Source organism: Manis pentadactyla, chromosome 11 (assembly GCF_030020395.1).
Source record: "Manis pentadactyla isolate mManPen7 chromosome 11, mManPen7.hap1, whole genome shotgun sequence".
NCBI classification, from domain to species: Eukaryota; Metazoa; Chordata; class Mammalia; order Pholidota; family Manidae; genus Manis; species Manis pentadactyla.
Genome location: NC_080029.1, coordinates 39,943,941 through 39,968,881, shown reverse-complemented (window position 1 = coordinate 39,968,881; position 24,941 = coordinate 39,943,941). Strand labels below are relative to the sequence as shown.

The 24,941-nt window shown below is 35.4% G+C and overlaps 1 protein-coding gene and 1 pseudogene across 3 annotated transcripts in view; one reads left to right on the top strand and one right to left on the bottom strand.

Annotated features, from left to right (window-relative positions):
• Positions 1-24,941, top strand: part of MNAT1 (MNAT1 component of CDK activating kinase) — a 255,557-nt gene that overhangs the window by 140,385 nt on the left and 90,231 nt on the right. The window lies entirely within an intron of this gene.
• LOC130679498 (60S ribosomal protein L26-like 1) lies at positions 15,254-19,314 on the bottom strand (annotated as a pseudogene).

Below are 24,941 nucleotides of genomic sequence, written 5' to 3'. Positions count from 1 at the left end.
AGTGAAGACAAAGTATTCAAAATAGTACTCCTTTGTTATAGGGCTTTTCATTTTCCAATATTTGTGTCATCAAAATGATAAGATCAGTGGAAATGGCTGTGCATAATAGTGCATAAGTAAAACATATGACAACAATTAGTAAAAAGGATATGAAGAGGTTCCCCTATGCTATATTAATGTTTTTAAGCTATATGTGAAGTGGTATAGTACTGTCTGGAAATAGACAGTGATAAGTTACAGATGTTTCATATAAACCCTAGAAGAACTACTAAAAATGTAAAACTGAGAGATAGTCAGTAAGTCAATAGAGGAAACTGAAGGCATGGTGGTAGACTTAATCTCAACTATATTGGTAATTAAATTGAGTGCAAATATTCTATGCCAGCATGATCCATTAAAGCTTTCTGAAATGATGGAAATGTTCTATCTGTGTTGTCCAGGATAGTAACTACTAGTTACTACTGAACACTTGAAAATGCTAGTGCAATTGAAGAACTGAATTCTGAATTTTACTTGTTTGATTTAAATGACCATGTATGACTAATTCCCACAATATTAGATAGCATAAGTCTACTCACAGTAATTGGCAGACATTGCCAGATTGGATTAAAAAAAGCAAGATATATTGAAAGTTTGGCTCAAGATGGCAGCATGAGCAGGGTGGTAGAAATATCCTCCCTAAATCATACATATTTTTGAAAATACAGCAGATACAACTATTCCTAAAAGAGAGACCAGAAGATACAGTACGACAGCCAGGCTAGATCTACATCTGCGAGAACTCAGTATCTTATGAAAAGAGTAAGATACAAAGCCGTGACCTGGCGGGACCCGAGCACACACCCTACCCCAGCCCACTGGCATGAGGAAAAGAATCAGAGTTGGGAGGGAGTAGAAACACAGGAGTGCTAAATAACCAGCCCTAGTAATCTGCACTGGGAGGACAGACACACATCGCATGGTGCACTGAATATTAGAGAAACAGAAAAGTAAAATCCGAGACAGAGACTGCGAGCAGGTCCCCATAACTGGCTCCCCTAGGGCAAAAGAAAAATGGGCACTTTAAAAGTCTTAAAGGGACAAGGGTTTAACAGGGGACAAAATCATCCCAGCACAATCACTCTAGCAGGCTGGGAATCTTAAGGAACTTAAGGCACCCTAACCCCGTGGATGGCAACACAGCTCAAAAGCCCCTCATGGCTATAAGCAGCCTGCAGTTCATTTCCCCCACCGGCACTGCAAGCAAACCAGCTAACCCACCACTGCTGTGGAGCAGCTAGGGAGCAGAACTGCCCAAAGCAACCACAGCGTGCAACTAACTGGGCCAAACCCAGAGGCTGCCGCCAGCACAGAGAGAGGAAGGTGGCACAAAGTCTGGAAGGCCCGAAGGGGTGTTGTTATCATACAAGAACACACGCAGTGTGCCTGTGACCACTGGCAGTGCCCTATGGGCAAAGTCCAGAAGGCCCGAAGGGGTGTTGTTCTCACAGGAGAACACACGCTGCGTGCTTGCAACCACTGAACATCCCGAGGGCTGTCCTGCCCATGGCAGCTAAGGGAATTAACCCAGAGACTGCTCCCTGTGTGCAGATAACTGGCAAAGGCAGCGGAGAAGGGCAAGGCAACAAGGCAACCAGCAAGAAGGAAGGAACTTTGTTCTCCCACCTGACACATGTGCCACCTGCTGGTGATCACTTCTATCACCATGAAAAGGCTGAAGAGCCTGGTACAGTCCAAAATAACTCAAACAATGCCAGAGAGAGGGCCTGGTGAGATAGATATGACCAATCATCCTGAAAAAGAATTCAAAATAGAAGTCTTAACCATGCTGATGGAGCTGCAGAGAAACATGCAAGAGCTAAGGGATGAAGTCCGGAGGGAGATAACAGAAATGAAACAGTCAATAGAAGGACTAAAGAGCAGACTGGATGAAGTGCAAGAGACTGTTAATGGAATAGAAATCATAGAACAGAAATACAGAGAAGCTGAGGCAGAGAGAGATAAAAGGATCTCTAGGAATGAAAGAATATTAAGAGAACTGTGTGACCAATCCAAATGGAACAATATTCACATAGTAGGGGTACCAGAAGAAGAGAGAGAAAAAGAGATAGACAGTGTCTTTGAAGAAATAATTGCTGAAAAATTCCCCAAGGTGGGGAAGGAAATAGTCTGTCAGTCCATAGAAGCCCACAGATCTCCAAATACAAGGGATCCAAGGAGGACAACACCAAGACATTAATAATTAAAATGACAAAGATCAAAGACAAGGACAGAGTATTAAAGGCAGCCAGAGAGAGAAAAAAGATCACCTACAAAGGAAAACCCATCAGGCTATCATCAGACTTCTCAACAGAAACCTTACAGGCCAGAAGAGAAATGGCATGATATATCTAATGGAATGAAACGGAAGGGCTTTAAACCAAGAATACTGTATCCAGCAAGGTTATAATTTAAATTTGAAGAAGGGATTAAAGAATTTCCAGATAAGCAAAAGTTGAGGGAATGTGCCACCCACAAACCACCTCTACAGGGTATATTAAAGGTACTGCTCTAGATAGAAGTATTCCTAAGGCTAAATAGATGTCACTAGAGAAAAAATAATCACAGCAAAGAAAGCGGACCAAACAAATACTAACTAAAGGCAAAAAATAAAATCAGCTATCCACAAAAGCAGTCAAGGGAAACACAAAAGAGTACAGAATAAAACACCTAACATATGAAGAGTGGAGGAGGAAGAATAAGAAGGGAGAGAAATAAAGAATCATCAGGCTGTATTTATAATAGCATAATAAGAGAGTTAAAGTTAGACAGTTAGATAGCAAAGAAGCTACCCTGGAACCTTTGGTAACCACGAATCCAAGGCCTGCAATGGCAATAAGTACATATGTATCGATAGTCACCCTAAATGTAAATGGTCTGAATGTACCAATCAAAAGACACAGAGTAATACAATGAATAAAAAAGCAAGACTCATTTATATGCTTTTTACAAGAGACTCACCTTAAACCCAAAGACATAAACACACTAAAAGTGAAGGGATGGAAAAAGATATTTCATGCAAACAATAGAGAGAAAAAAGCAGGGGTTGCCGTACTTGTATCAGACAAAATAGACTTCAAAACAAAGAAAGTAACAAGAGGTAAAGAAGGACATTACATAATGATAAAGGGATCAGTCCAACAAGAGGATATAACCATTATAAATATCTACACACCCAACACAGGATCACCAACATATGTGAAACAAATACCAACAGAATTAAAGGTGGATATAGAATGCAGTGCATTCATTTTAGGAGACTTCAACACACCAATCACTCCAAAGGACAGATCAACCAGACAGAAAATAAGTAAGGACACAGAGGCACTGAAAACACACTAGAATAGATGGGCCTAACAGACATCTACAGAACTCTACACCCAAAAGCAGCAGGATACACATTCTTCTCCAGTGCACATGGAACATTTTCCAGAATAAACCACACAGAAGGCCACAAAGAGAGCCTCAGTAAATTCAAAAAAATTGAAATTCTACCAACCAACTTATCAGATCACATAGGTATAAAACTGAAATAAATTGTACAAAGAAAACAAAGAGCCTCAGAAACACTTGGAGTCTTAACAACATGCTCCTAAATAATCAATGGATCAATGACCAAATTAAAACAGAGATCAAGCAATATATGGAGACAAATGACAACAACAGCACATTGCCCCAACTTTGGTGGGATGCAGTGAAGCCAGTTCTAAGAGGAAAGTATATACCAATCAGGTAGGGCCTATTTAAAGAAGGAAGAACAATCCCAAATGTAGAGTCTAAAGTCACAATTATTGTACTGGAAAAAGATGAACAAATGAGGCCCAAAGTCAGCAGAAGAAGGGACACAATAAAGATAAGAGAAGAAATAAATAAAATTGAGAAGAATTAAACAATAGAAAAAAATCAATGAAACCAAGAGCTGGTTCTTTGTGAAAATTAACAAAATAGGTAACCCCCTAGCCAGACTTATTTAGAGAAAAAGAGAATCTACACCCATAAACAGAATTGGATATGAGAAAGGAAAAATCATGACGGACCCCACAGAAATACAAAGAATTATTAGGGAAAACTATGAAAATCTAAATGCTAACAAGCTGGATAACCTAGAAGAAATGGACAACTTCCTAGAAAAATACAACCTTCCAAGACTGACCAAGGAAGAAACAGAAAATCTAAAAAGACCAATTACCAGGAATGAAATTAAATTGGTATTCAAAAAACTACCCAAGAACAAAACTCCTAGACCCAGATGGCTTCACCTCTGAATTTTATCAGACATTTGAGAAGACATAATACCCATTCTCCTTAAAGTATTCCAAAAAATAGAAGAGGAGGGAATACTTCCAAACTCATTCTATGAAGCCAGCATCACTCCAATACCAAAACCAGGCAAAGACACCACAAAAAAGGAAATTACAGACCAATATCCCTGATCAACATAGATGCAAAAACACTCAACAAAATATTAACAAACCGAATTCAAAAATACATCAAGAGGATCTTACTCTGTGATCAAGTGAGATTCATCTCAGGGATGCAAGGATGGTACAACATTCGAAAATCCATCCACATCATCCACCACATCAACAAAAAGAAGGACAAAAACCACATGATCATCTCCATAGATACTGAAAAAGAATTTGACAAAATTCAACATTCTTTCATGTTAAAAACTCTGAACAAAATGGGTATAGAGGGCAAGTACCTCAACATAATAAAGGCCATATATGACAAACCCACAGCCAACATCATACTTCACAGCGAGATTCTAAAAACTTTTCACCTAAGTTCGGGAACAAAACAGGGACGCCCACTCTCCTCACTTTTATTCAACATAGTGCTGGAGGTCCTAGCCATGGCAGTCAGGCAACACAAAGAAATACAAGGCATCCAAATTGGTAAGGAAGAAGTCAATCTGTCACTATTTCCAGATGACATAATATTGTACATAAAAAACCCTCAAGACTCCATTCCAAACTACTAGAACTAATATCTGAATTCAACAAAGTTGCAGGATACAAAATTAATACACAGAAATCTGTTCCTTTCCTATACACTAATGATGAACTAGCAGAAAGAGCAATCAGGAGAACAATTCCATTCACAATTGCATCAAAGAGAATAAAATAACTAAGAATAGACCTAACCAAGGAAGTGAAAGACCTGTACCCTGAAAAGTACAAGACACTTTTAAGATAAATTAAAGAGGACACTAATAAATGGAAATTCATCCCATGCTCTTGGGTAGGAAGAATTAATATGGCCATCTTGCCTAAAGCAATATACAGATTCAATGCAATCCCTATCAAAATACCAACAGCATTCTTCAACAAACTGTAACAAATAGTTATAAAATTCATATGGAACCATAAAAGACCTTGAATAGCCAAAGGAATCCTGAGAAGGAAGAATAAAGCAGGTGGGATCTGGCTTTGCAACTTCAAGATCTACTTCAAAGCTACATTAATCAAGACAGTTTGGTACTGGCACAAGAACAGACCCACAGACCAGCGGAATAGAATAGAGAGTCCAGATATTAAGCCAAACATATATGGTCAGTTAATATACGATAAAGGAGCCATGTATATACAATGGGTAAATGACAGCCTCTTCAGCAGCTGGTTTTGGCAAAACTGGACAGCTACATGTAAGAGAATGAAACTGGATCATGGTCTAACCCCATACACAAATGTAAATTAAAAATGGATTAAAGATCTGACTGTAAATCATGAAAACATGAAACTCTTAGAAAAAAACATAGGAAAAAATCTCTTGGACATAAACATGTGCAACTTCTTCTTGAACATATCTCCCTTCTTGTACATATCTTGAACATGATATTGTACATAAAAATCCTAGAAACTTGATTCCAAAACTACTAGAACTAATATCTGAATTCAGCAATATTGCAGGATACAAAATTAATACACAGAAATCTGTTGCATTCCTATTCACTAATGATAAACTAGCAGAAAGAGCAATCAGGAAAACAATTCCATTCACAATTGCATCAAAAAGAATAAAATACCTAGGAATAAACCTAACCTGGGAAACAAAAGCAAAAATGAATAATTGGGACTATATCAAGCTGAAATGCTTCTGTACAGCAAAGGACACCATCAATAGATCAGAAAGACATCCTACAGTATGGGAGAATATATTCATAAATGACATATCTGATAAAGGGTTGACATCCAAAATATATAAAGAGCTCATGCACCTCAACAAAGAAAAATCAAATAATCCAATTAAAAAATGGACAGAGGATCTGAACAGATACTTCTCCAATGAAGAAATTCAGATGGCCAACAGGTGCATGAAAAGATGCTCCACATCACTAATCATCAGAGAAATGAAAATTAAAACCACAATGAGATATCACCTCACACCAGTTAGGAAGGCCACCAACCAAAAGACAGACAACAAATGTTGTTGAGGATGTGGAGAAAGGGGAACCCTCCTACACTGCTGGTGGGAATGTAATTAGTTCAACCATTGTGGAATACAGTATAGAGGTTCCTCAAAAAACTAAAAATAGAAGTAACATATGCCCCAGAATTCCACTACTAGGAATTTACCCTAAGAATGCAGGAGCCCAGTCTCAAAAAGACTTCCTATGCACCCCTATGTTTATTGCAGCACTATTTACAATAGCCAGGAAATGGACGCAACCTAAGTGTCCATGAATAGATGAATGGATAAAGAAGATGTGATACATATACACAATGGAATATTATTCAACCATAAGAAGAAAACAAATACTACCATTTGCAACAACATGGATGGAGCTAGAGGGTATTATGCTTAGGGAAGTAAGCCATGCAGAAAAGGACAAGTATCAAATGATTTCCCTCATCTGTGGAGTATATGAACAAAGAAAAAAACTGAAGGAACAAAACAACAGCAGAATCAAAAAACCCAAGAATGGACTAACAGTTACCAAAGGGAAAGGAACTGGGGAGGATAGGTGTGAAGGGAGGGCTAAATGGGAAAAGGGGCATTACGAATAGCACACATAATGTAGTGGGGGGGTGCACAGGGAAGGCAGTACAACACAGAGAAGAAAAGTAGTTATTCTATAGCATCTTACTATGGTGATGAACAGTGACTGTGATGGGGTGTGTGGTGGGGCTTGATAATGGGGGGAGTTTAGTTACCATAATATTGCTCATGTAATTGTAGATTAATGAGTAATGATATCCCCCAAAGAAACATTTCCTGTATGTTTTCTACAAGATTTACTAAATATGGCAGCATGTATGAATATGTAATTTTTATGAGGCTTTAGAAGTTTCTCTGAATTTCTTCAATCTGTAATTTTGTGAAATGTTTTCTTCATTTTCTCTTTTCATTGTGAGTCTCTCATTTCACATATGTTAGATCTTTTGATATTCTTTTAGAGCTCTTGGATGCTCTGTTTTGTGCTTTTCAATCTTAAATTTGTGTTTCAAAAGTTTGAATAATTCCTCTTGTCCTATCCTCTAGTTTATTTCTTTTTTGTCCCTTCTAGGGGATAAAGTGCCACCCAAGAAATTCTTTCTGATATTGCAATTTTCATAGTTAGCATTTTCATTCCACTTCTTTTTGAAGTTTCCATCTTTTTGCTGAAGTTTCCTATTTATACATGTTAACCACCATTTTTACTAGATTCTTTAATGTATCAACCATGTTATTTTAATGTGGCTTTTTGATAGTTCCAGCATTTCTGGGTCTATTTCTATTGACTGTTTTGTCTTAATAATAGTTTTATTTTTCCTGCTTTCTTGTGTTTACTGTAATTATCATGTGAATATTGGACATTCTGTGCAGCAGAACAGTAGTGACCTAGATAGATAATATTTATGTCAAATATTTATGGTCATTTTTCTTTCAGGCCCATAATATAGGGAGTTGAGTATTAACGTCAGTTTATCAAAGGCTTCAAATTCTTCCAGTCATGGTCCATTGTCACTTTGTACCTAATATGAGGCCTGGAGTAGTAGAGAGATTTTCTCAGTCTTCTTGCACCATGCTCAGCCTCCAGCAGGCTCTGCAACCCTGAGCACGGAGGGGGTCTCTCAGTGCCCCTTCACAGCGGTAGACTCCCCTTGCTTTTTACTTGGAACACATTTTATGGTGGGAGCAAGGGGGTTTCTTAGTATTCTGGCCCTGTGTGGTAGAGCTTCACTGTGGTACTTCCTCAGTACAACTGTCTCTTTCCCAGAGGCCAACAACTCTGTCTCGTTCTTTTAGAGGGCAAGTGGCTTTGCTTTTCCTCTCCCAACTCCACAACTGAACTTTGTCTTGTGTTCGTGGGAATAGAGGGGTTTGGGGTATAAGACAGTTTCCTGTCCCTCCCTCACCTCCAGCTTCATATGAATGTGTTCGCTTAGGTAAGAATGGATTTCCTATCTTTACTTGGGTTGAAGGTTTTTGTCTATGTCAGTATAATATAGTTGTCTGTGTCATTACATAAGTGGTGGTAGGTTTCTTACTTCTGGCCCTTAACTGTTGCCCTTTCCCATCAGCATTTCCTCTTGTATTTAGTGTTCATTTGTTGCTGCTTTTTATTAGATCTTTCCAATGGGCTATCCTTATCATCCTTTTTTAATGTGCTATGATGCTAGTGCTACTGCATATATATGTGTATGCATGTGAGTATTTAAGTAACCCTGTTAGAATTCTGTGTAAAATAAAATGTAGCCTGACTGACCTTTATTTTCTCTCTTTCTTGTTAAGCAACACTTTTGATTGGAGCCTTTTTGGTTTTCTTCTACCTTTACCATTAAGGCTTAGATTTAAAATGTAGAGTAAGTGCCCTTTATAGAGTATAACCATAGTGTTTGTACTTTTTCCAAGTTTTTCATACCTAAAATCTTATTTGAGCGTATATAAAGAAGGTTAGATTACTTTTTTGGTGTGCTGGTGGTGGTGGTGGTTGTGGTTGGAGGTTTCATTAACCACTGACAAGAGTACACTTAGTTCCATATTTTTAGAAGTAGACTTTTATCTATGTCAATAAAGATTATACATATATTCTATATGCACAACAGTTAAGTAGGCAAATTGTTCTGATTACAAATAAACATGTATGTATGTAAAGCAAGAGACTTTGACTGTAACAGTTTCTTTTAGCCGTCTCTGCCTAAGTAGTGGAAGAATTTCTACATCATCTGTAGTGATACCAGAACTGCTAAAGAAACGTTGACTTCTTCTTGATGTAGAACTAACTATTTTGGAAAATAGAATGTATCACATACCTTCCTTCAGCCCTGTACCTTGAGACTGGGATTGAATTCCATATGACAGTTTAGAGCTGTTTTGGAGCCAGGATTAGCTCAAGTGGTCTCCTTGGTGATATGTTACGATCTCATACTTAAATATTTGCTAAAATAAATCCTAAACTGATTTATTATGCTATTGATTTTCTTTTCTGGAATTATTTGAAACTATATGCTTTCTTATTTTTTCTCATTAAAGAGAACTTTCTAGATCTGAGAGTATACTTTTGCCTAATTAATTTTCATCAACATGTACACAGAGACTGAAAAAGTTGGTCTGTGGTCTGTGAAGTGACTTTTCAAAGAATGATTTGATATCCTTAAAGGTGCTGTTCTTAAGGTACAAGGAATGTAAACTTCAGTTGGCTAAAAGTGTAGTAGTTAACACATCTGTCCTAAGAATTGGTCACATCTTTGCTAGAAGATTGCATCTAATAAGACTTTTACAATAGGCTTTTCCACTTCCCCCAATTATCTAACTTCTGTTTTCTTTTTTTCCTATTACAAAAAAATTTCCACTTTTATATTGTGTTACCCTACAGAAGGAAGAAGTTATCCTACAGAGAGAAAAAGTTCCATTTCTCTAGGGACAAATAGAGAATAAGTTCCCTCATTTCTATTTTCTTATACCTGGTTTAAAACATGATGAAGTTATGAATAATACACTTTGTAGCTTCACTTTAGTTGGTGCAAAACTGTGGATATAGGCACTTTCAAAATAAATTTAATTATATATATTTTTGGGAGTGGGAGATAAAAGGGTTGGGAAGCATTGTGTCTTCTAAGAACTACATTTTTGTCTTCATGTATAACTGATAAAGGATGAAATCAAAAGTATATTGACATGCGATATTAGGTGGTTTTCATTGATATCTTGTAAAGTTAGTTACAATTGGGAATCAGATGAAGAAATAAGAATTTTTCATTCAGGAGATTGTTATGAATGTATAATTACAGTTCACATTGCATTGGCAGTACTCTAGTTTGCTTAAGGCAATATGTAGACATGTTTTATTAATTTTGTGCTAGTGGGAGAAAGCATTGGGAAAACTTAACTGTTAATTGAAATTCCCTACACTGAGGCTTTAGTGTTAGTTTTAGTAAAGTCTCACCGATTGGCACTTTGAGACTGTTTTTAAAATAATCACTGGCTCTATGAAAAGTTAACATTTTATTACCTTCCACCCAAAGAATAGTTATTCCCTTAACTACTATAAATTATGAGTATTTATGAGTTTTACTCATGTATATCAAAGTATTTAATCAGATATCACTGCTGTTTTAAGCAGAAGCGATATATTTAATATGAGCTATTTATTCATTTATAGGCTTATATAGAAATAAGGAAAACATGTTTTATAAAATAACATCCTTAAAGAAGATGTGTATTTGTCATTTGTCCTTATTTATGAATTTAAATGGAGCCATTTGTTACCAAAAGTCTGTAGAAAAAAATTTACTCTTCATTTCCTGTGGAATTTCAGTGTGTTTCTTGTGGTAGATGTAGCCCAAAACACATGTTCATTTCTGTCTTTTCTGTTAACTGATTTAAGTTCTGTTCCACCAATTCTAATAGCTTTAGAAAATAGATTTGAACTATTATAGTAGTATAATATCTTGAATCTTTCCTAACCAGATCGTAAGATTACTTAGCAATTATTATATAATCAGTAGTGAAAAAAATTGTGGTAGTAATGATAATATTGAATTAACTCAGTTAACTAGATAGAACCTAATGATAATTAGAAGAGTTTCTTGTTTGATCTCCACTAGCACCTATCAATTTTTTTTTTTTGTGGTTGACCTCCGTGGATTTTAGTAATTTATTTCAACTTCCAGCCCATTCCTTTCCTCTTTCCTTCCTTCCTTCTATTGGAATATAGTTGATATACAATATCATATAGGTTTCAGATGTACAACACAGTGACTCAATAATTATATACATTGCTAGATTCTCACCACAGTAAGTATAGTTATCCCCCTTACCATACTAATATATTATTGGTTATATTCTCTTATGTTATATTTTCATCCCTATGACTAATTCATTTTATAGTTTGAAGTTTGTATTTCATACATCTGCCCACCTCCCTCCTGATGGTAACCAACAGTCTGTTGTCAGTATTTATGGGTCTTTCTGTTTTTTTGCTGTTTTATTTTTTAGATTTCACAAATACATGAAACCATGTGGTATTTGTCTTTCTCTATCTAACTTATTTCATTTAGCATAATACCCTCTAGGTCCATCCTTATTGTCACAAATGGTAAGATTTCCTTTTTTATGGCTGAGTAATACTCTATTGTGTATATTATGGCTGAGTAATACTCTATTGTGTATATGTACCACATCTTCTTTATCCATTCTTCTATCAGTGGACATCTGGGTTGCTTCCATATGTTGACTATTGTAAATAATGTAGCAGGAAACACGGAAGTTCATGTATCTTTTCAAATCAGAGATTTTGTTTTCTTTAGGTAAATTCCCAGAAGTGGGATAGCTGGGTTGTATGATATTTTTATTTTTATTTTTTGAGGGACCTCCATACTGCTTTCCATAGTGGCTGTGCCAATTTATATTCTGACCAACAGTGTAGGACAGTTCCCTTTTTTCCATATCCTTGCCAACACTAGTTATTTCTTGTCTTTTGGCTAGTGGACATTCTGACTGGTGTGAGGTGTTTTGGTTGTTTTGATATTCATTTCCCTGATGACTGATGCTGTTGAGCATCTTGTCACTTGCCTTTTGGCCATTTATCTTTTTGGAAAAATGTCTATCTAGGTCCTCTGCCCATTTTTTAATTGGATTATTTGTTTTTCTGGTGTTGGGGTATATGAGTTCTTTATATATTTTGGATGTTAGCCCATATTGGATAAGTCATTTGCAAATATGTTCTCCCACATAGTAAGTTACCTTTTCATTTTGTTGATGGTTTCTTTTGCAGTGCAGAAATTTTTAGTTTGATGTAATCCCATTTATTTATTTTTGCTTTTGTTTATCTTGCCCGAAGAGACATACAAAGAAAAAAATTAGTCATACTGATGGTCAAGAGATTCCTGCCTATGTTTTCTTCTAACAGTTTTATGGCTTCATGACTTACATTTAGGTCTTTAATCCATTTCAAATTTATGTTGATGGTATAAGCCAGTGATCTGTTTTCATTCTCTTGTATGCAATTGTCCAGTTTTCCCAACACCATTTATTAAAGAGACTACCTTTTCCCCATTGTATATTATTGCTTTCTTTGACATATATTAATTGATCATGTATGTGTGGGTTTGTTTCTAAAGTCTCTATTCTGTACCATTGGTCTATGTATCTGTTCTTGTGCCAGTACCACACTGTTTTAATCACTTTGTGGTGTAGCTTGAAATCGGGGAGCATGATACCCCTAGTTTTGTTCTTCTTCCCAAAGATTGCTTTCGTTCCATATAAATTTTAGGTCTTTTGTGGTTCCCTATAAATTTCAGGAGTCTTTGTTCTAAATTTGTTTGAAAAATGCCATTGGTATTTTGATGGGGATTGCATTGAGTCTGTAAGTTGCTTTGGACAGGATAGCCATTTTCCCTATATTAATTTTTCCTATCCATGAGCATGAGATAGCTTTCTACTTAGTTGTATCGTCTTCAGTTTCTTTCATCAGTGTCTTATAGTTCTCAGAGTACAGGTCTTTCACCTCTTTGGTTAGGTTTATTCCTTTTTTTTTTGATGTAAGCACCTATCAGTTTTGCTTTCTTGTGTGATCATAGACTATATTGTTAAAAAACAATTTGCTGAGCAAAAGTAACCAAACCTGTTAGAAATCCCATTACTATTATTGGCAAAACAATTGAAGTTTTCCTTGCTGAGGGAATAGGATAGAGTATGGTTCCCCCAAAATAGAATATTCACCTTCACAATTATTGTGGAGATATTTTTCATGACCATTCTTTTGCTCTTAAAAATTGATGAATTGAGACTTTATATGTCAAGAATGAGATGAGATATTGAACATGTTGTAACAAATTTTTTGTTAAAACTTTCTCTCTCCCTTCTTTAGCCCTTCCTCATTGTTGACAGAGAAAGCTTTATAATACATCAATCTGGTCATGTGTCTCTGTTATTAATATCCTTCAGTGGTTCATCATCACCTGCATAATCTGACCCCTATCTATCTTCATAGATGAGTGCCCTGCCCCTCTCTTATTTGGTGTTTCTTAAGAACTTCATGGCATCTCACACATTTTTGTGCCATTACAGGTGTTGTTTAATTTCCTTAGAAGGCTCTTTGCTTTTATATTTGTGGCACAGTTCCCTCAGTAATTTCTTTCCCTCTTTTCCTCTGTATACATGATTTTTCTGTTTATGCCCCTTGTCCCCTTTTCTATTGGGGTAGAATGGTTTTCCTTATTTACTTATATGAGTCAGCCATATAGTAAGAGTAATAGCAGCCCCTTGAAATGTTAAATTTTATTACATTGTTTATGATGTGAAGTAGTTTCAATCTCTGAGCAGTAAAATATATTGATGATGCCCTGTTAGGTTTCTGTTGTTCTATGCAGGAAGTCCTAAACCAACACAAAACTTTATATAAATAATTTATATTCCAACTTCTGTGGAGCTTCAGTTTTTACTTTTAATCACTTAATCCATCTGGGATTTATTTTGTGGTAAGGGGTTGTAAAATAATCTTTACTCTGTTTTTTCAAAATAAGTGGCCCCAAATAATTTATTCAGTAATCATTCTTTTCTCTATTGATATGTTTCATTAATATACTAGGACTTTTTCTCTGCTGCCCTTTATTTTCCATTAATTTGTATTTCAGTTTTTTTAAACAAAATCACATTGTTAATTTAAATTCATCATCTTTTAACATTAATAGTGTATTTATTTTCTATTGATGAATATCAAATTACCACATATTTATGGTGCTTTAAACAACATCCATTTTTATGTCATTAACTATCAGTGTCTGTGAATTAGCAGTCTGGGCATGGTTTACCTGGATCTTCTACTCAGGTTGCACATAGCTGAAATCAATGTGTCAGCAGGTGCTGTGGTTCCATGTAAGTGAGGCTTGAGGTTAGTCTTAAAAGGTCATGCATATTATTGGCAAAATAGGTTCCCTGCAGCTGTAAAACTCATGGTGGCTTCCATCTTCAGTGGTAACAGGAGAAAATCTCTTTGAATATCTTCCTTTTTAAAGGTTCCTATCTTAAATCTGACCCACCTAGCCCTTTTTATTAACTCATAGTCAGCCAATCTGAGATCTTCATTACATCTGCAAAATCCCTTTTGCCATATATTATAATCTCAGGAGTGAAATCTATCATATCCGTGGGGAAGGAATTACACAGGATGCACACAAGAGGGTAGGAAACTCAGAATTCTGCCTACCACAGATGGAACAAGTCTTCTTATGCTACTTATCTTTTTCAAAGTGCTCTTACTAGCATTTGTATACATTTTTTATTTCAGTTAAATTTTGTTGGACAAAGCAACAGAGCACTCTCTACAATTCTTTCAAGTTTTCTGTACATTTGAAAACTTTCTTAATAAATACTGTGAAACAAGTAATTAAACAAACAAAACAAACCAAAACCCAACAACAACTTAACGAAGACACAGTCATCGGTATCAGCCCCTGGATAACGACCAAACACTCCTTCTGGGGTTTTATCTGAATTACTTTAAAGTTATAAACTGATTAGGAAAAAATGGGGGTAAAATGTATTGTTTTCGTATATCTTACACATTGGAAATTAATTTTCATTATATCATACTTATAATACTGTTATAAAATTGTTTTCATGCTTTTTAACTGTGTTTTCCATTTCTATTTTAGGTACAAAATATTTTAATTTTGTATCTGTTTTGCTGAACTTGAATAATTTTTATTATTGTATTAGGTGAATATCCAGGATTTTATTTGGAAGTCAGTCATCTGAATAAATGAATTTTTTCTTTTGAGTGCTTTATCTCTGAGATCAGCTTCATATTTTATTGCATTTGGCTAGAACTTGTGGTGTTACACAATTCTGATAACTGCAGTTTCTTGTTTCTGATTTTTTTTGTGTGAATGCTTCAAGTGTTTCATCACTAGGAATCTTGTTGGCTGTTAAAGTGATTTTTCTTATGTTAGTTAAAGAAGTATTTTTTTTAAGTCATATTGAAGAAGTTTCTGTTTTTTGGTGAAGGTCTTTACCTGTTGATATATTATACATGGATTGCCTAAGAATGGAGAAAAGGTGTTCATTTTGTTTTATATTTACTTTTGATGCTATCCATTTAAGTTTATAATTAGTTTTAGAAAAAGTCTTAGGGGCACCAGAAAAATCACATAATATGGAAAAATCTAAAACTCAGAAGAAAGACTGATATATATATATGTGTATATAATATATGATATATATTACACTTTGTCATAATCATGAAAGTATTAATTACTAAGTTAACTTTTTTTGCTGGCTGTGACAGCAAAGTATCTTCAGTATCTGTTTTTGTTGACATTTGAATTAGAAATCAACTCATATCTAACATGAAACTTTGTGCTTTAAAGTTCTAGTCTGCCTCTAGTCTGGTAAGTTTTAAATCTTTTTATGCAGTCATGGAAAAAAATGTTTCTGCTTGAAGCAGTTGTCAAACAAGCTTCTTTCATCGATAGTCAGACATAGGGCAGCTGAGTGAGGCTGTTTAGTCTAGAGTAAATGCTCACGAGATTGCAAGGTCACTGAGGAAATGTAATTATGCAGTTGATTCCAGAATAGTCTTTTGTAGTGAGGACTTTAAGAGTATTAAATCACAATATTAATTTTAAAAAATGTTCCAAATTTAACCTCAGAAGGAAAAGCAGCACTAAATAAACTATTTAGTTTATTAATAAAATTATAACTAAAAATTATTACAATGAAATAGTTTTAATTCAGATTTTTACAGGACCCTAAAAAAACAAGTTCTGTGTATTATTGAAATTTGGTCAGTTTTACTCCCACATCACTATAAAATTCAATAGACTATGTATCTATATGTAATTATTTCCATTGGGAAATGAAACCTCATAGTAGCTACTCATTAACATTAAGAAAACAGTTGATTATTTAGCAGTTGCCTTGCTTTTGTTATTCATCCTATTATCACTCACTTGATTATGAAGCATCTACTATGTGCCAGTTAACTCTTCTAGGTGCTGAGAAAACAGAGTGAGCAAAACAGAGAAAACATCTGTCATGGAGCTTACATTCTACTGGGGTGAAACCAACAGTGAAAAATACATTAATGAGTCTGTTAGATGGAAATTACTTTGAAAGCAAAAATTGTAGGCTAAAGGGGTATATAGTGATTGGAGTAGACTGCTCTTTTACAGGTTCTGATGGAATCTTTCATAGGATGATATTTGAACAGACATTAAACAAAGATGCTGATGATCTGGTATCATGATTGTCATGGAGAGAGTAAGTAGGAACTGTTAAATAAGTACAGAACCTCTGAGGTAGGAGTGTATATTTGGAAAAGAGAGGAGGCCTGTCTGGAGCAGAGTGATTTGGCAAATGGTAGGAAGTGAGGTCAGAGTTCATTGTGGTAGTAGGTTTTTATGTAAGTAGGAATGTGGCCCAGTTAGATCATGGAGGATTTTTTTTTTTTCATTTTAACAGTTTTTATGTACAATTATTTCATTCTTGCATTTCTCAATTCTTTTTTTTCTATATTTACCCTTTGCCTTTCCTACTTGGTGAGATTTGGCTTTACATTCAAGGATCTTTTTCTGGTCTTTGTCCAGTTTTAGTTTAGCAAGGGTGAATGCCCACATGGACAGTTGTGCCATTTGCCTTCTTCCCTTGTACTGGTTCAATGTAGATGACATATTTCTTCCTGTAAAACTGGACTACTTTGCCAATTTGCTTAACTTGTAGAGTCCTTGCACAACCTGCAACTCATGGATTTAGCATTGTACTTTTGTCTCAGCTCTTAGGAAAAAGGGGAAGACATAATCTTCCTGTGAACGTGGGAAGATGCTTTGAAATGCCTTTTATGGTTCTTGCTTCAGTCAGAAGTTGCAAAGGGGTCGAACCTCATTTTAGCTGCTGATTCTTCAGTGATGGCCACAAAAGGATGGAGTGTTTTTTTAGATAATGTTAAGACTTGGGCTTTTACTTTGAAAGAGGTAGGAAGTCAGGAGAATTTTGAACAGAGGTGTGTCATAAGACTTACATTTAGAAAGGTCTAATATAGGAGAATGGATTGGGCGAAAGAAAGAAAACTTGTAGCAATCCGGTTAAGCTAGTGGTAGCTCATAGTAAAATGGTAGCAGTGCAGTTGCTGAGAAAGTGTGCTCATATTTTGGATGTAATTTTAATAACAATGTAGACCATTTTTGATGGATTGCATGTGGGAGTTATGAAAAAGTTGCTGTGTATCTGAGCAACAGAGCTGCCATTTACTGTGATAAGGGAGAATAGGGGAGGCAACATAGTTGTGCCAATTGCTATAAGTTCTGTTATTTACCAGAAATTATTGTTAAAAAATATACTTTCAACAGACTACAAATGCTGGGAAAAAAGCCCTAGAGATAGTCTGTGTAATTCTCCTCTTTTACAGGAGAGCAAACTGTCATGAGTTTAATATGGGAGAGGCCCAAGAAGAAAACTCTTGTGCTGGTGTCGTATCACTGGTTAGTGCAAAGCTAGGACTAGATTCCCAGACTCAGGATAGTTTCTCTGTTGTACCATATGGACTTCCCATATACAGAGCTTTCAAAGTCTGAATTAGCTTTATTTTTATTGTGCTTTTAGATTATTGTTTAGCAACTTTCCTTGATTATATTCTTTAAAAAATGAAAATAAAACTATTTTACTTAACGCATAAGCCAAGTTCCCAGTCTCCATTCAGTATTGTTGCTGTTTGGTGAGGAAAATAGGATTGACCTGGGAATAGTGACTCACAAGCTTTTGGGTTGGAGTATAGGTAAAGGCGACCTGATAATAGAGGTTTAGTAAAGGCAGCGTGGTAGTAATGGTTTGTCCTGGGTGCCTGCAATAAGAGGTTGCCTTGTCTGTAGAGAATTAAAAAAATAATAAAGCCAATTAAAAGTCAGTTTTTGTATCACCTTGTACTAGCAGTTTTAAACAATGTCAGTTTTCAAATACTCCTTCCTGAAAAAATCTTTTGTTGGTTCAAGTTCTAAACAATTGTTTTACTTTTGAATTTAATAATAATACATGTAAGCTTCCAATTAGCATGTCTTTATTTTTTGTTCTTTAATAACAATTGTATTATCCAAAGAAGTGAATTCAGAAAACTCCCAGTGTTATTTCAGTTCTAGATTCCAGCCCCTCTCCCACAACACCAATTAACTCTGCTACATTTAACCTTACTCAAGAGAAGTTTATAACGTTTTAGAATCCTTCTGTCTCCTTTCTAGCAAACTTTATACTTCCAGCTCTCCTGTGGCACTGTATATTTAAGCAGTAGGTTTGAAGTAAACAGGTATAGTCCAGTGACTGTAAAGATGAAGAAATAGAACTTAAGTTCCTGGAGCATTTGTCTGTATTTAAAGCTTTTCAACTGGGAGACATCTGAAAGTTGCTAGAATCAATACTGAAGAACAAAGACATGAACAGCATTGCAGTTTCTGGAATTTATTGTGAAATAAGCATTTTATGAAACTGTCAAACTCATCCATCTCACTAAGATATTTCCTAGTTATTTGGGTATCTGTTGCTTCAAGAAAGAAACTGGAAATTAAAATTAACAAAAAATATTCTTCAATTGACTATGAGCAAAGATAAATTGACAAATCTAACTCTATTACCCGTTGAACATGAATATGCAGACAATTTTAATGAATTCCTTGACAAACTTGCAGAAGTCTAACTCAAAAACTCTAATGTCACACAGTCGATTATGTACTTATAAATATTTTCTTGTTCTCAAAAATTAAATTAATAAAATTAATGGGTATTTTAATCCATTATTTTACTTCTTTTATGATGTATATTTTATTTTTATTTTACATTAAAATTCTTTTTACTGGCATAATTCTGTGGAAAAAATGCCATAAAAAATATCATTATCTGTGTGTCTTCGGCATTGCTGTTATTTTTCTTTTCATGATTATTACAGATTAATTTTGTTAGATAGAGGAGCAGGTATGGTAGAAAATGATTGGCTGTCCAATACTAGGTGTGCAACTGTCTGATAAGAGTTGGCCCTGAGGATAGGATACTGTGTGATGGGTTTCTGTAACACCCCAAACATTATGTTAATTTAATAATCATAAAAGGAAATTCTCTGTATATTTCGTCATATTGCTTTCAGAAGAATGTGGAGACTTAGATTTTGCTTTGTTTTAGGCAAATTATGCTCAGAGACCAAAATTGTCTTTGTCAGTAATTTATTTAACACAGGTTCACTGTGAGATTATAATTTATATTTCACAAGTCAGTAGCATACTGGATAAAGTCTTTTACTTATTTATTTTCTTGTTTTGTTTTTTTATTTTTTATTTTTTATTAAGGTACCATTGATATATACTCTTATGAAGGTTTCACAACAAAAACAATGTGATTATTACATTCACCCTTATTATTGAGTAGCCCCCATACCCATTGCAGTCACTGCACATCAGTATAGTAAGATGCCACAGAGTCCACGTTTGTCTTTTCTGAGCTACACTGACTTCCCCATGACCCCACATACACCATGTGCACCAACCATGATCCCCTTTTCCCTCCCTCCCCACCCGCCAGCCTCTACCCCTCCCCTTCGGTAACCACTAGTTCCTTCTTGGAGTCTGTGAGTCTGCTGCTATTTTGTTCCTTCAGTTTTGCTTCGTTGTTATACTCCACAAATGAGAGAAATCATTTGGTATTTGTCTTTCTCTGCCTGACTTATTTCACTGAGCATAATACCCTCTAGCTCCATCCATGTTGTTGCAAATGGTAGAATTTGTTTCTTTCTTATACCTGAATAGTATTCCATTGTGTATATGGACCACATCTTCTTCATCCATTCATCTACTGATGGACACTTAAGTTGCTTCCATTTCTTTGCTATTGTAAATAGTGCTGCAATAAACATAGGAGTGCATATGTCTTTGAATCTGAGTTGTTTTCTTTGGGTAAGTTCCTAGGAGTGGAGTTCCTGGGTCAAATGGTATTTCTATTTTTAGTTTTTTGAGGAACCTCCATACTACTTTCCACAATGGTTGAACTAATTTACATTCCCACCAGCAGTGTAGGAGGGTTCCCCTTTCTCCTTGTCCTCGCTAACATTTGTTGTTGTTTGTCTTTTGGATGTTGGCCATTCCTGACTGGTGTGAGGTGATATCTCATTATGGTTTTAATTTGCATTTCTCTGATGATTAGTGATGTGGAGTATCTTTTCATGTGCCTGTTGGCCATCTGAATTTCTTCTTTGAAGAAGTGTCTGTTCATATCCTCCACCCAATTTTTAATAGGGTTATTTGCTTTTTGGGTGTTGAGGCATGTGAGTTCTTTATATATTTTGGATGTTAACCCCTTGCCAGATATGTCATTTACAAATAATTCACCCATACTGTAGGATGTCTTTTTGTTCTGCTGATGGTGTCCTTTGCTGTACAGAAGCTTTTTAGCATGATATAGTCCATTTGTTCATTTTTTATTTTTGTTCCCTTGCCCGAGGAGATGCATTCAGGAAAAAGTTGCTCATGTTTATGTCCAAGTGGTTTTTGCCTATGTTTTTTTCTAAGAGTTTTATGCTTTCATGACTTACATTCAGGTCTTTAATCCTTTTTGAGTTTACTTTTGTGTATGGGGTTAGATAATAATCCAGTTTCATTCTCTTACATGTATTTGTCCAGTTTTGCCAACATCAGCTGTTGAAGAGGCTGTCATTTCCCCATTTGTATATCCACGGCTCCTTTATCGTATATTAATTGACCATATATGCTTGGGTTTATATCAGGGCTCTCTATTCTGTTCCATTGGTCTATTGTTCTGTTCTTGTGTCAGTACCAAATTGTCTTGATTACAGTGGCTTTGTAGTAGAGCTTGAAGTCAGGGAGTGTAATTCCCCCCACTTTATTCTTCCTTCTCAGGATTGCTTTTACTATTCGGAGTCTTTTGTGGTTCCATATGAATTTTAGAGTTATTTGTTCCAGTTTGTTGAAGAATGCTGTTGGTATTTTGATAGGGATTACATTGAATCTGTAGATTGCTTTTAGGCAGGGAGGCCATTTTGACAGTATTAATTCTTCCTATCCATGAGCATGGAATGTGTTTCCATTTATTGGTTTCTTCTTTAATTTGTCTCATGAGTGTCCTGTAGTTTTCAGAGTATAAGTCTTTCACTTCCTTGGTTAGGTCTATTCCGAGGTATTTTATTCTTTTTGATGCAATTATGAATAGAATTGTTTTCCTGATTTCTCTTTCTGCTAGTTCCTTGTTACTGTATAGGAATACAACAGATTTCTGTGTATTAATTTTGTATCCTGCAACTTTGCTGAATTCAGATATTAGTTCTAGTAGTTTTGGAGTGGATTCTTTAGGGTTTTTAATGTACAATATCATGTCATCTGCAAACAGGGACAGTTTGACTTCTTCCTTACCAATCTGGATTCCTTGTATTTCTTTGTGTTGTCTGACTGCCGTGGCTAGGACCTCCAGTATTACGTTGAATAAAAGTGGGGAGAGTGGGCATCCCTGTCTTGTTCCCGATCTTAAAGGAAAAGCTTTCAGCTTCTCACTGTTAAGTATGATGTTGGCTGTGGATTTGTCATATATTGCCTTTATTATGTTGAGGTACTTGCCCTTTATACCCATTTTGTTGAGAGTTTTTATCATGAATGGATGTTGAATTTTGTCAAATGCTTTTTCAACATCAATGGAGATGATCATGTGGTTTTTGTCCTCCTTTTTGTTGATGTGGTGGATGATATTGATGGATTTTCAAATGTTGTACTATCCTTGAATCCCTGGATGAATCCCACTCAATCATGATGGATGATCTTTTTGATGTATTTTTGAATTCAGTTTGCTAATATTTTGTTGAGTATTTTTGCATGTATGTTCATCAGGGATATTGGTCTGTAATTTTTTTTTGGTAGGATCTTTGCTTGGTTTTGGTATTAGAGTGATGTTAGCCTTGTAGGTAAGTTTGGGAGTATTCCCTCCTCTTCTACTTTTTAGAAACCTTTAAGGAGGATGGGTATTAGTTTTTCACTAAATGTTTGATAAAATTCAGCAGTGAAGCTATCTGGTACCGGTGTTTTGTTCTTAGATAGATTTTTTATTAGAATTCAATTTCTTTGCTTGTAATTGGTCTATTCAGATTTTCTGTTTCTTCCTGGGTCAGCCTTGGAAGGTTGTATTTTTCTAGAAAGTTGTCCATTTTTTCTAGGTTATCCAATTTGTTAGCATGTAATTTTTCATAGTATTCTCTCATAATTCTTTGTATTTCTGTGTTGTCTGTAGTAATGTTTCCTTTCTCATTTCCAGTCTGTTTATGTGTGTAGACTCTCTTTTTTTCTTGATAAGTCTGCTATGCATTTATCTATTTTGTTTATTTTCTTGAAGAACCAGCTCCTGCTTTCATTGATACTATTGTTTTATTCTTCTCAATTTTATTTATTTCTACTTTAATCTTTATTATGCCCCTCCTTCTACTGTCTCTGAGCCTCATTTGTTCTTCCTTTTCTAGTTTCATTAATTGTGAGTTCAGACTGTTCATTTGGGATTGTTCTTCTTCCCTGACGTAGGCATGTAGTGCAATATACTTCCCTCTTAGCATGGCCTTAGGTGCATCCCACAGATTTTGCAGTGTTTAATTATTGTTCTCATTTGTCTCCATATATTGCTTGATCTCTGTTTTTATTTGGTCATTGATCCATTGATTATTTAGGAGCATGTTATTAATCCTCCATGTGTTTGTGGGCTTTTTCATTTTCTTTTTGTAATTTATTTCTAGTTTCAAACATTTGGGATCTGGAAGCTGGTTGGTACAATTTCAATCTTTTTGAATTTACTGAGATTCTTTTTGATGTCTAGTATATAATCTATTCTTGAAAATGTTCCATGTGCACTTGAGATGAATGTTTATCTTGTTGCTTTTGGATAGAGTGTTCTGTAGATGTCTGTTAGGTCCATCTCTTCTAATACATTGTTCAGTGCCTCTGTCTCTTTACTTATTTTCTGCCTGGTTGATCTGTCCTTTGGACTGAGTGGTGTGTTGGAGTCTCCTAAAATGAATGCATTGAATTCTATTTCCCCCTTTAATTCTTTGAGTATTTGTTTCACATGTGTAGGTGATCCTGTGTTGGGTGGATAGATATTTATAATAGTTATATCCTCTTGTTGGAGTGACCCCTTATCATTTTGTAATGTCCTTCATTGTCTGTTGTTACTTTCTTTGTTTTGAAGTCCATTTTGTCTGATACAAGTACTGGAACTCCTGCTTTTTTCTCCCTATTAGTTGCATGATTTCTATCCCTTTACTTTTAGTATGTTTATGTCTTTGGGTTGATGTGAGTCTCTTGTAGGCAGCATATAGATGGGTCTTGTTTTTTTATTCATTCAGTGACTCTATGTCTTTTGATTGGTACATTCAAACCATTTACATTTAGGGTGATAATTGATAGGTATGTACTTATTGCCATTGCAGGCTTTAGATTCGTGGTTACCAAAGGTTCAAGGGTAACTTCCTTATAATCTACCAGTCTAATTTAACACACTTCATATGCTACTACAAACACAACCTAAAGACTATTTTTTTTCCTCCTTTTTCTTTCTCCTCCATTCTTTGTATGTTATGAATCGTATTCTGTACTCTTTGTCTATACCTTGGGTGACATCTATTTAACCTTAGGAAGACTTCCATCTATAGGAATTCCTCCTGAATGTACTGTAGAGGTTGTTTGTGGGATGTAAATTCTCTCAGGTTTGGCTTATCTGAAAATTGTTTAATCCTTCCTTCAAATTTAAATGATAACCTTGCTGGGTAGAGCGTTTGTGGTTCGAGGCCCTTCTGCTTCATTGCATGAAATATATCATGCCACTCTCTTCTGTCCTGTAAGGTTTCCGTTGAGAAATCTGATGATAGCCTGGTGGGTTTTCCTTTGTATGTGATCTTTTTTCTCTCTCTACCTGCTTTTAAAAGTCTGTCTTTATCCTTGATCTTTGCCATTTTAATTATTATAAGTCTTGATGTTGTCTTCCTTGGATCCATTGTGTTGGGAGATCTGTGTACCTCCATGGCTTGAGAGACTATCTTCTTCCCCAAATTGGGGAAGTTTTCAACAATTACCTCCTCAGTGACGCTTTCTATCCCTTTTTCTCTTTCTTCTTCTTCTGGTACCTCTATAATGCTAATATTGTTCCGTTTGGATTGGTCACACAGTTCTCTCAATATTCTTTCATTCTTAGAGATTCTTTTTTCTGTCTGTGCCTCACTTCTTTGTATTCCTCTTCTCTAATTTATAGTCCATTTACCTTCTCTTCTACTGCATCTAATCTGCTTTTAAATACCTCCATTGTATGTTTCATTTCAGATATGGAATTTCTTAATGATTGTATCTCTGACTCAAATTCGTTCCTGAATTCTTGAATATTTTTCTGTACCTCTGTGAGCATGTTTATGATTTCTATTTTGAACTCTCTTTCAGGCAGATTGGTTAGTTCAGTTTCATTTA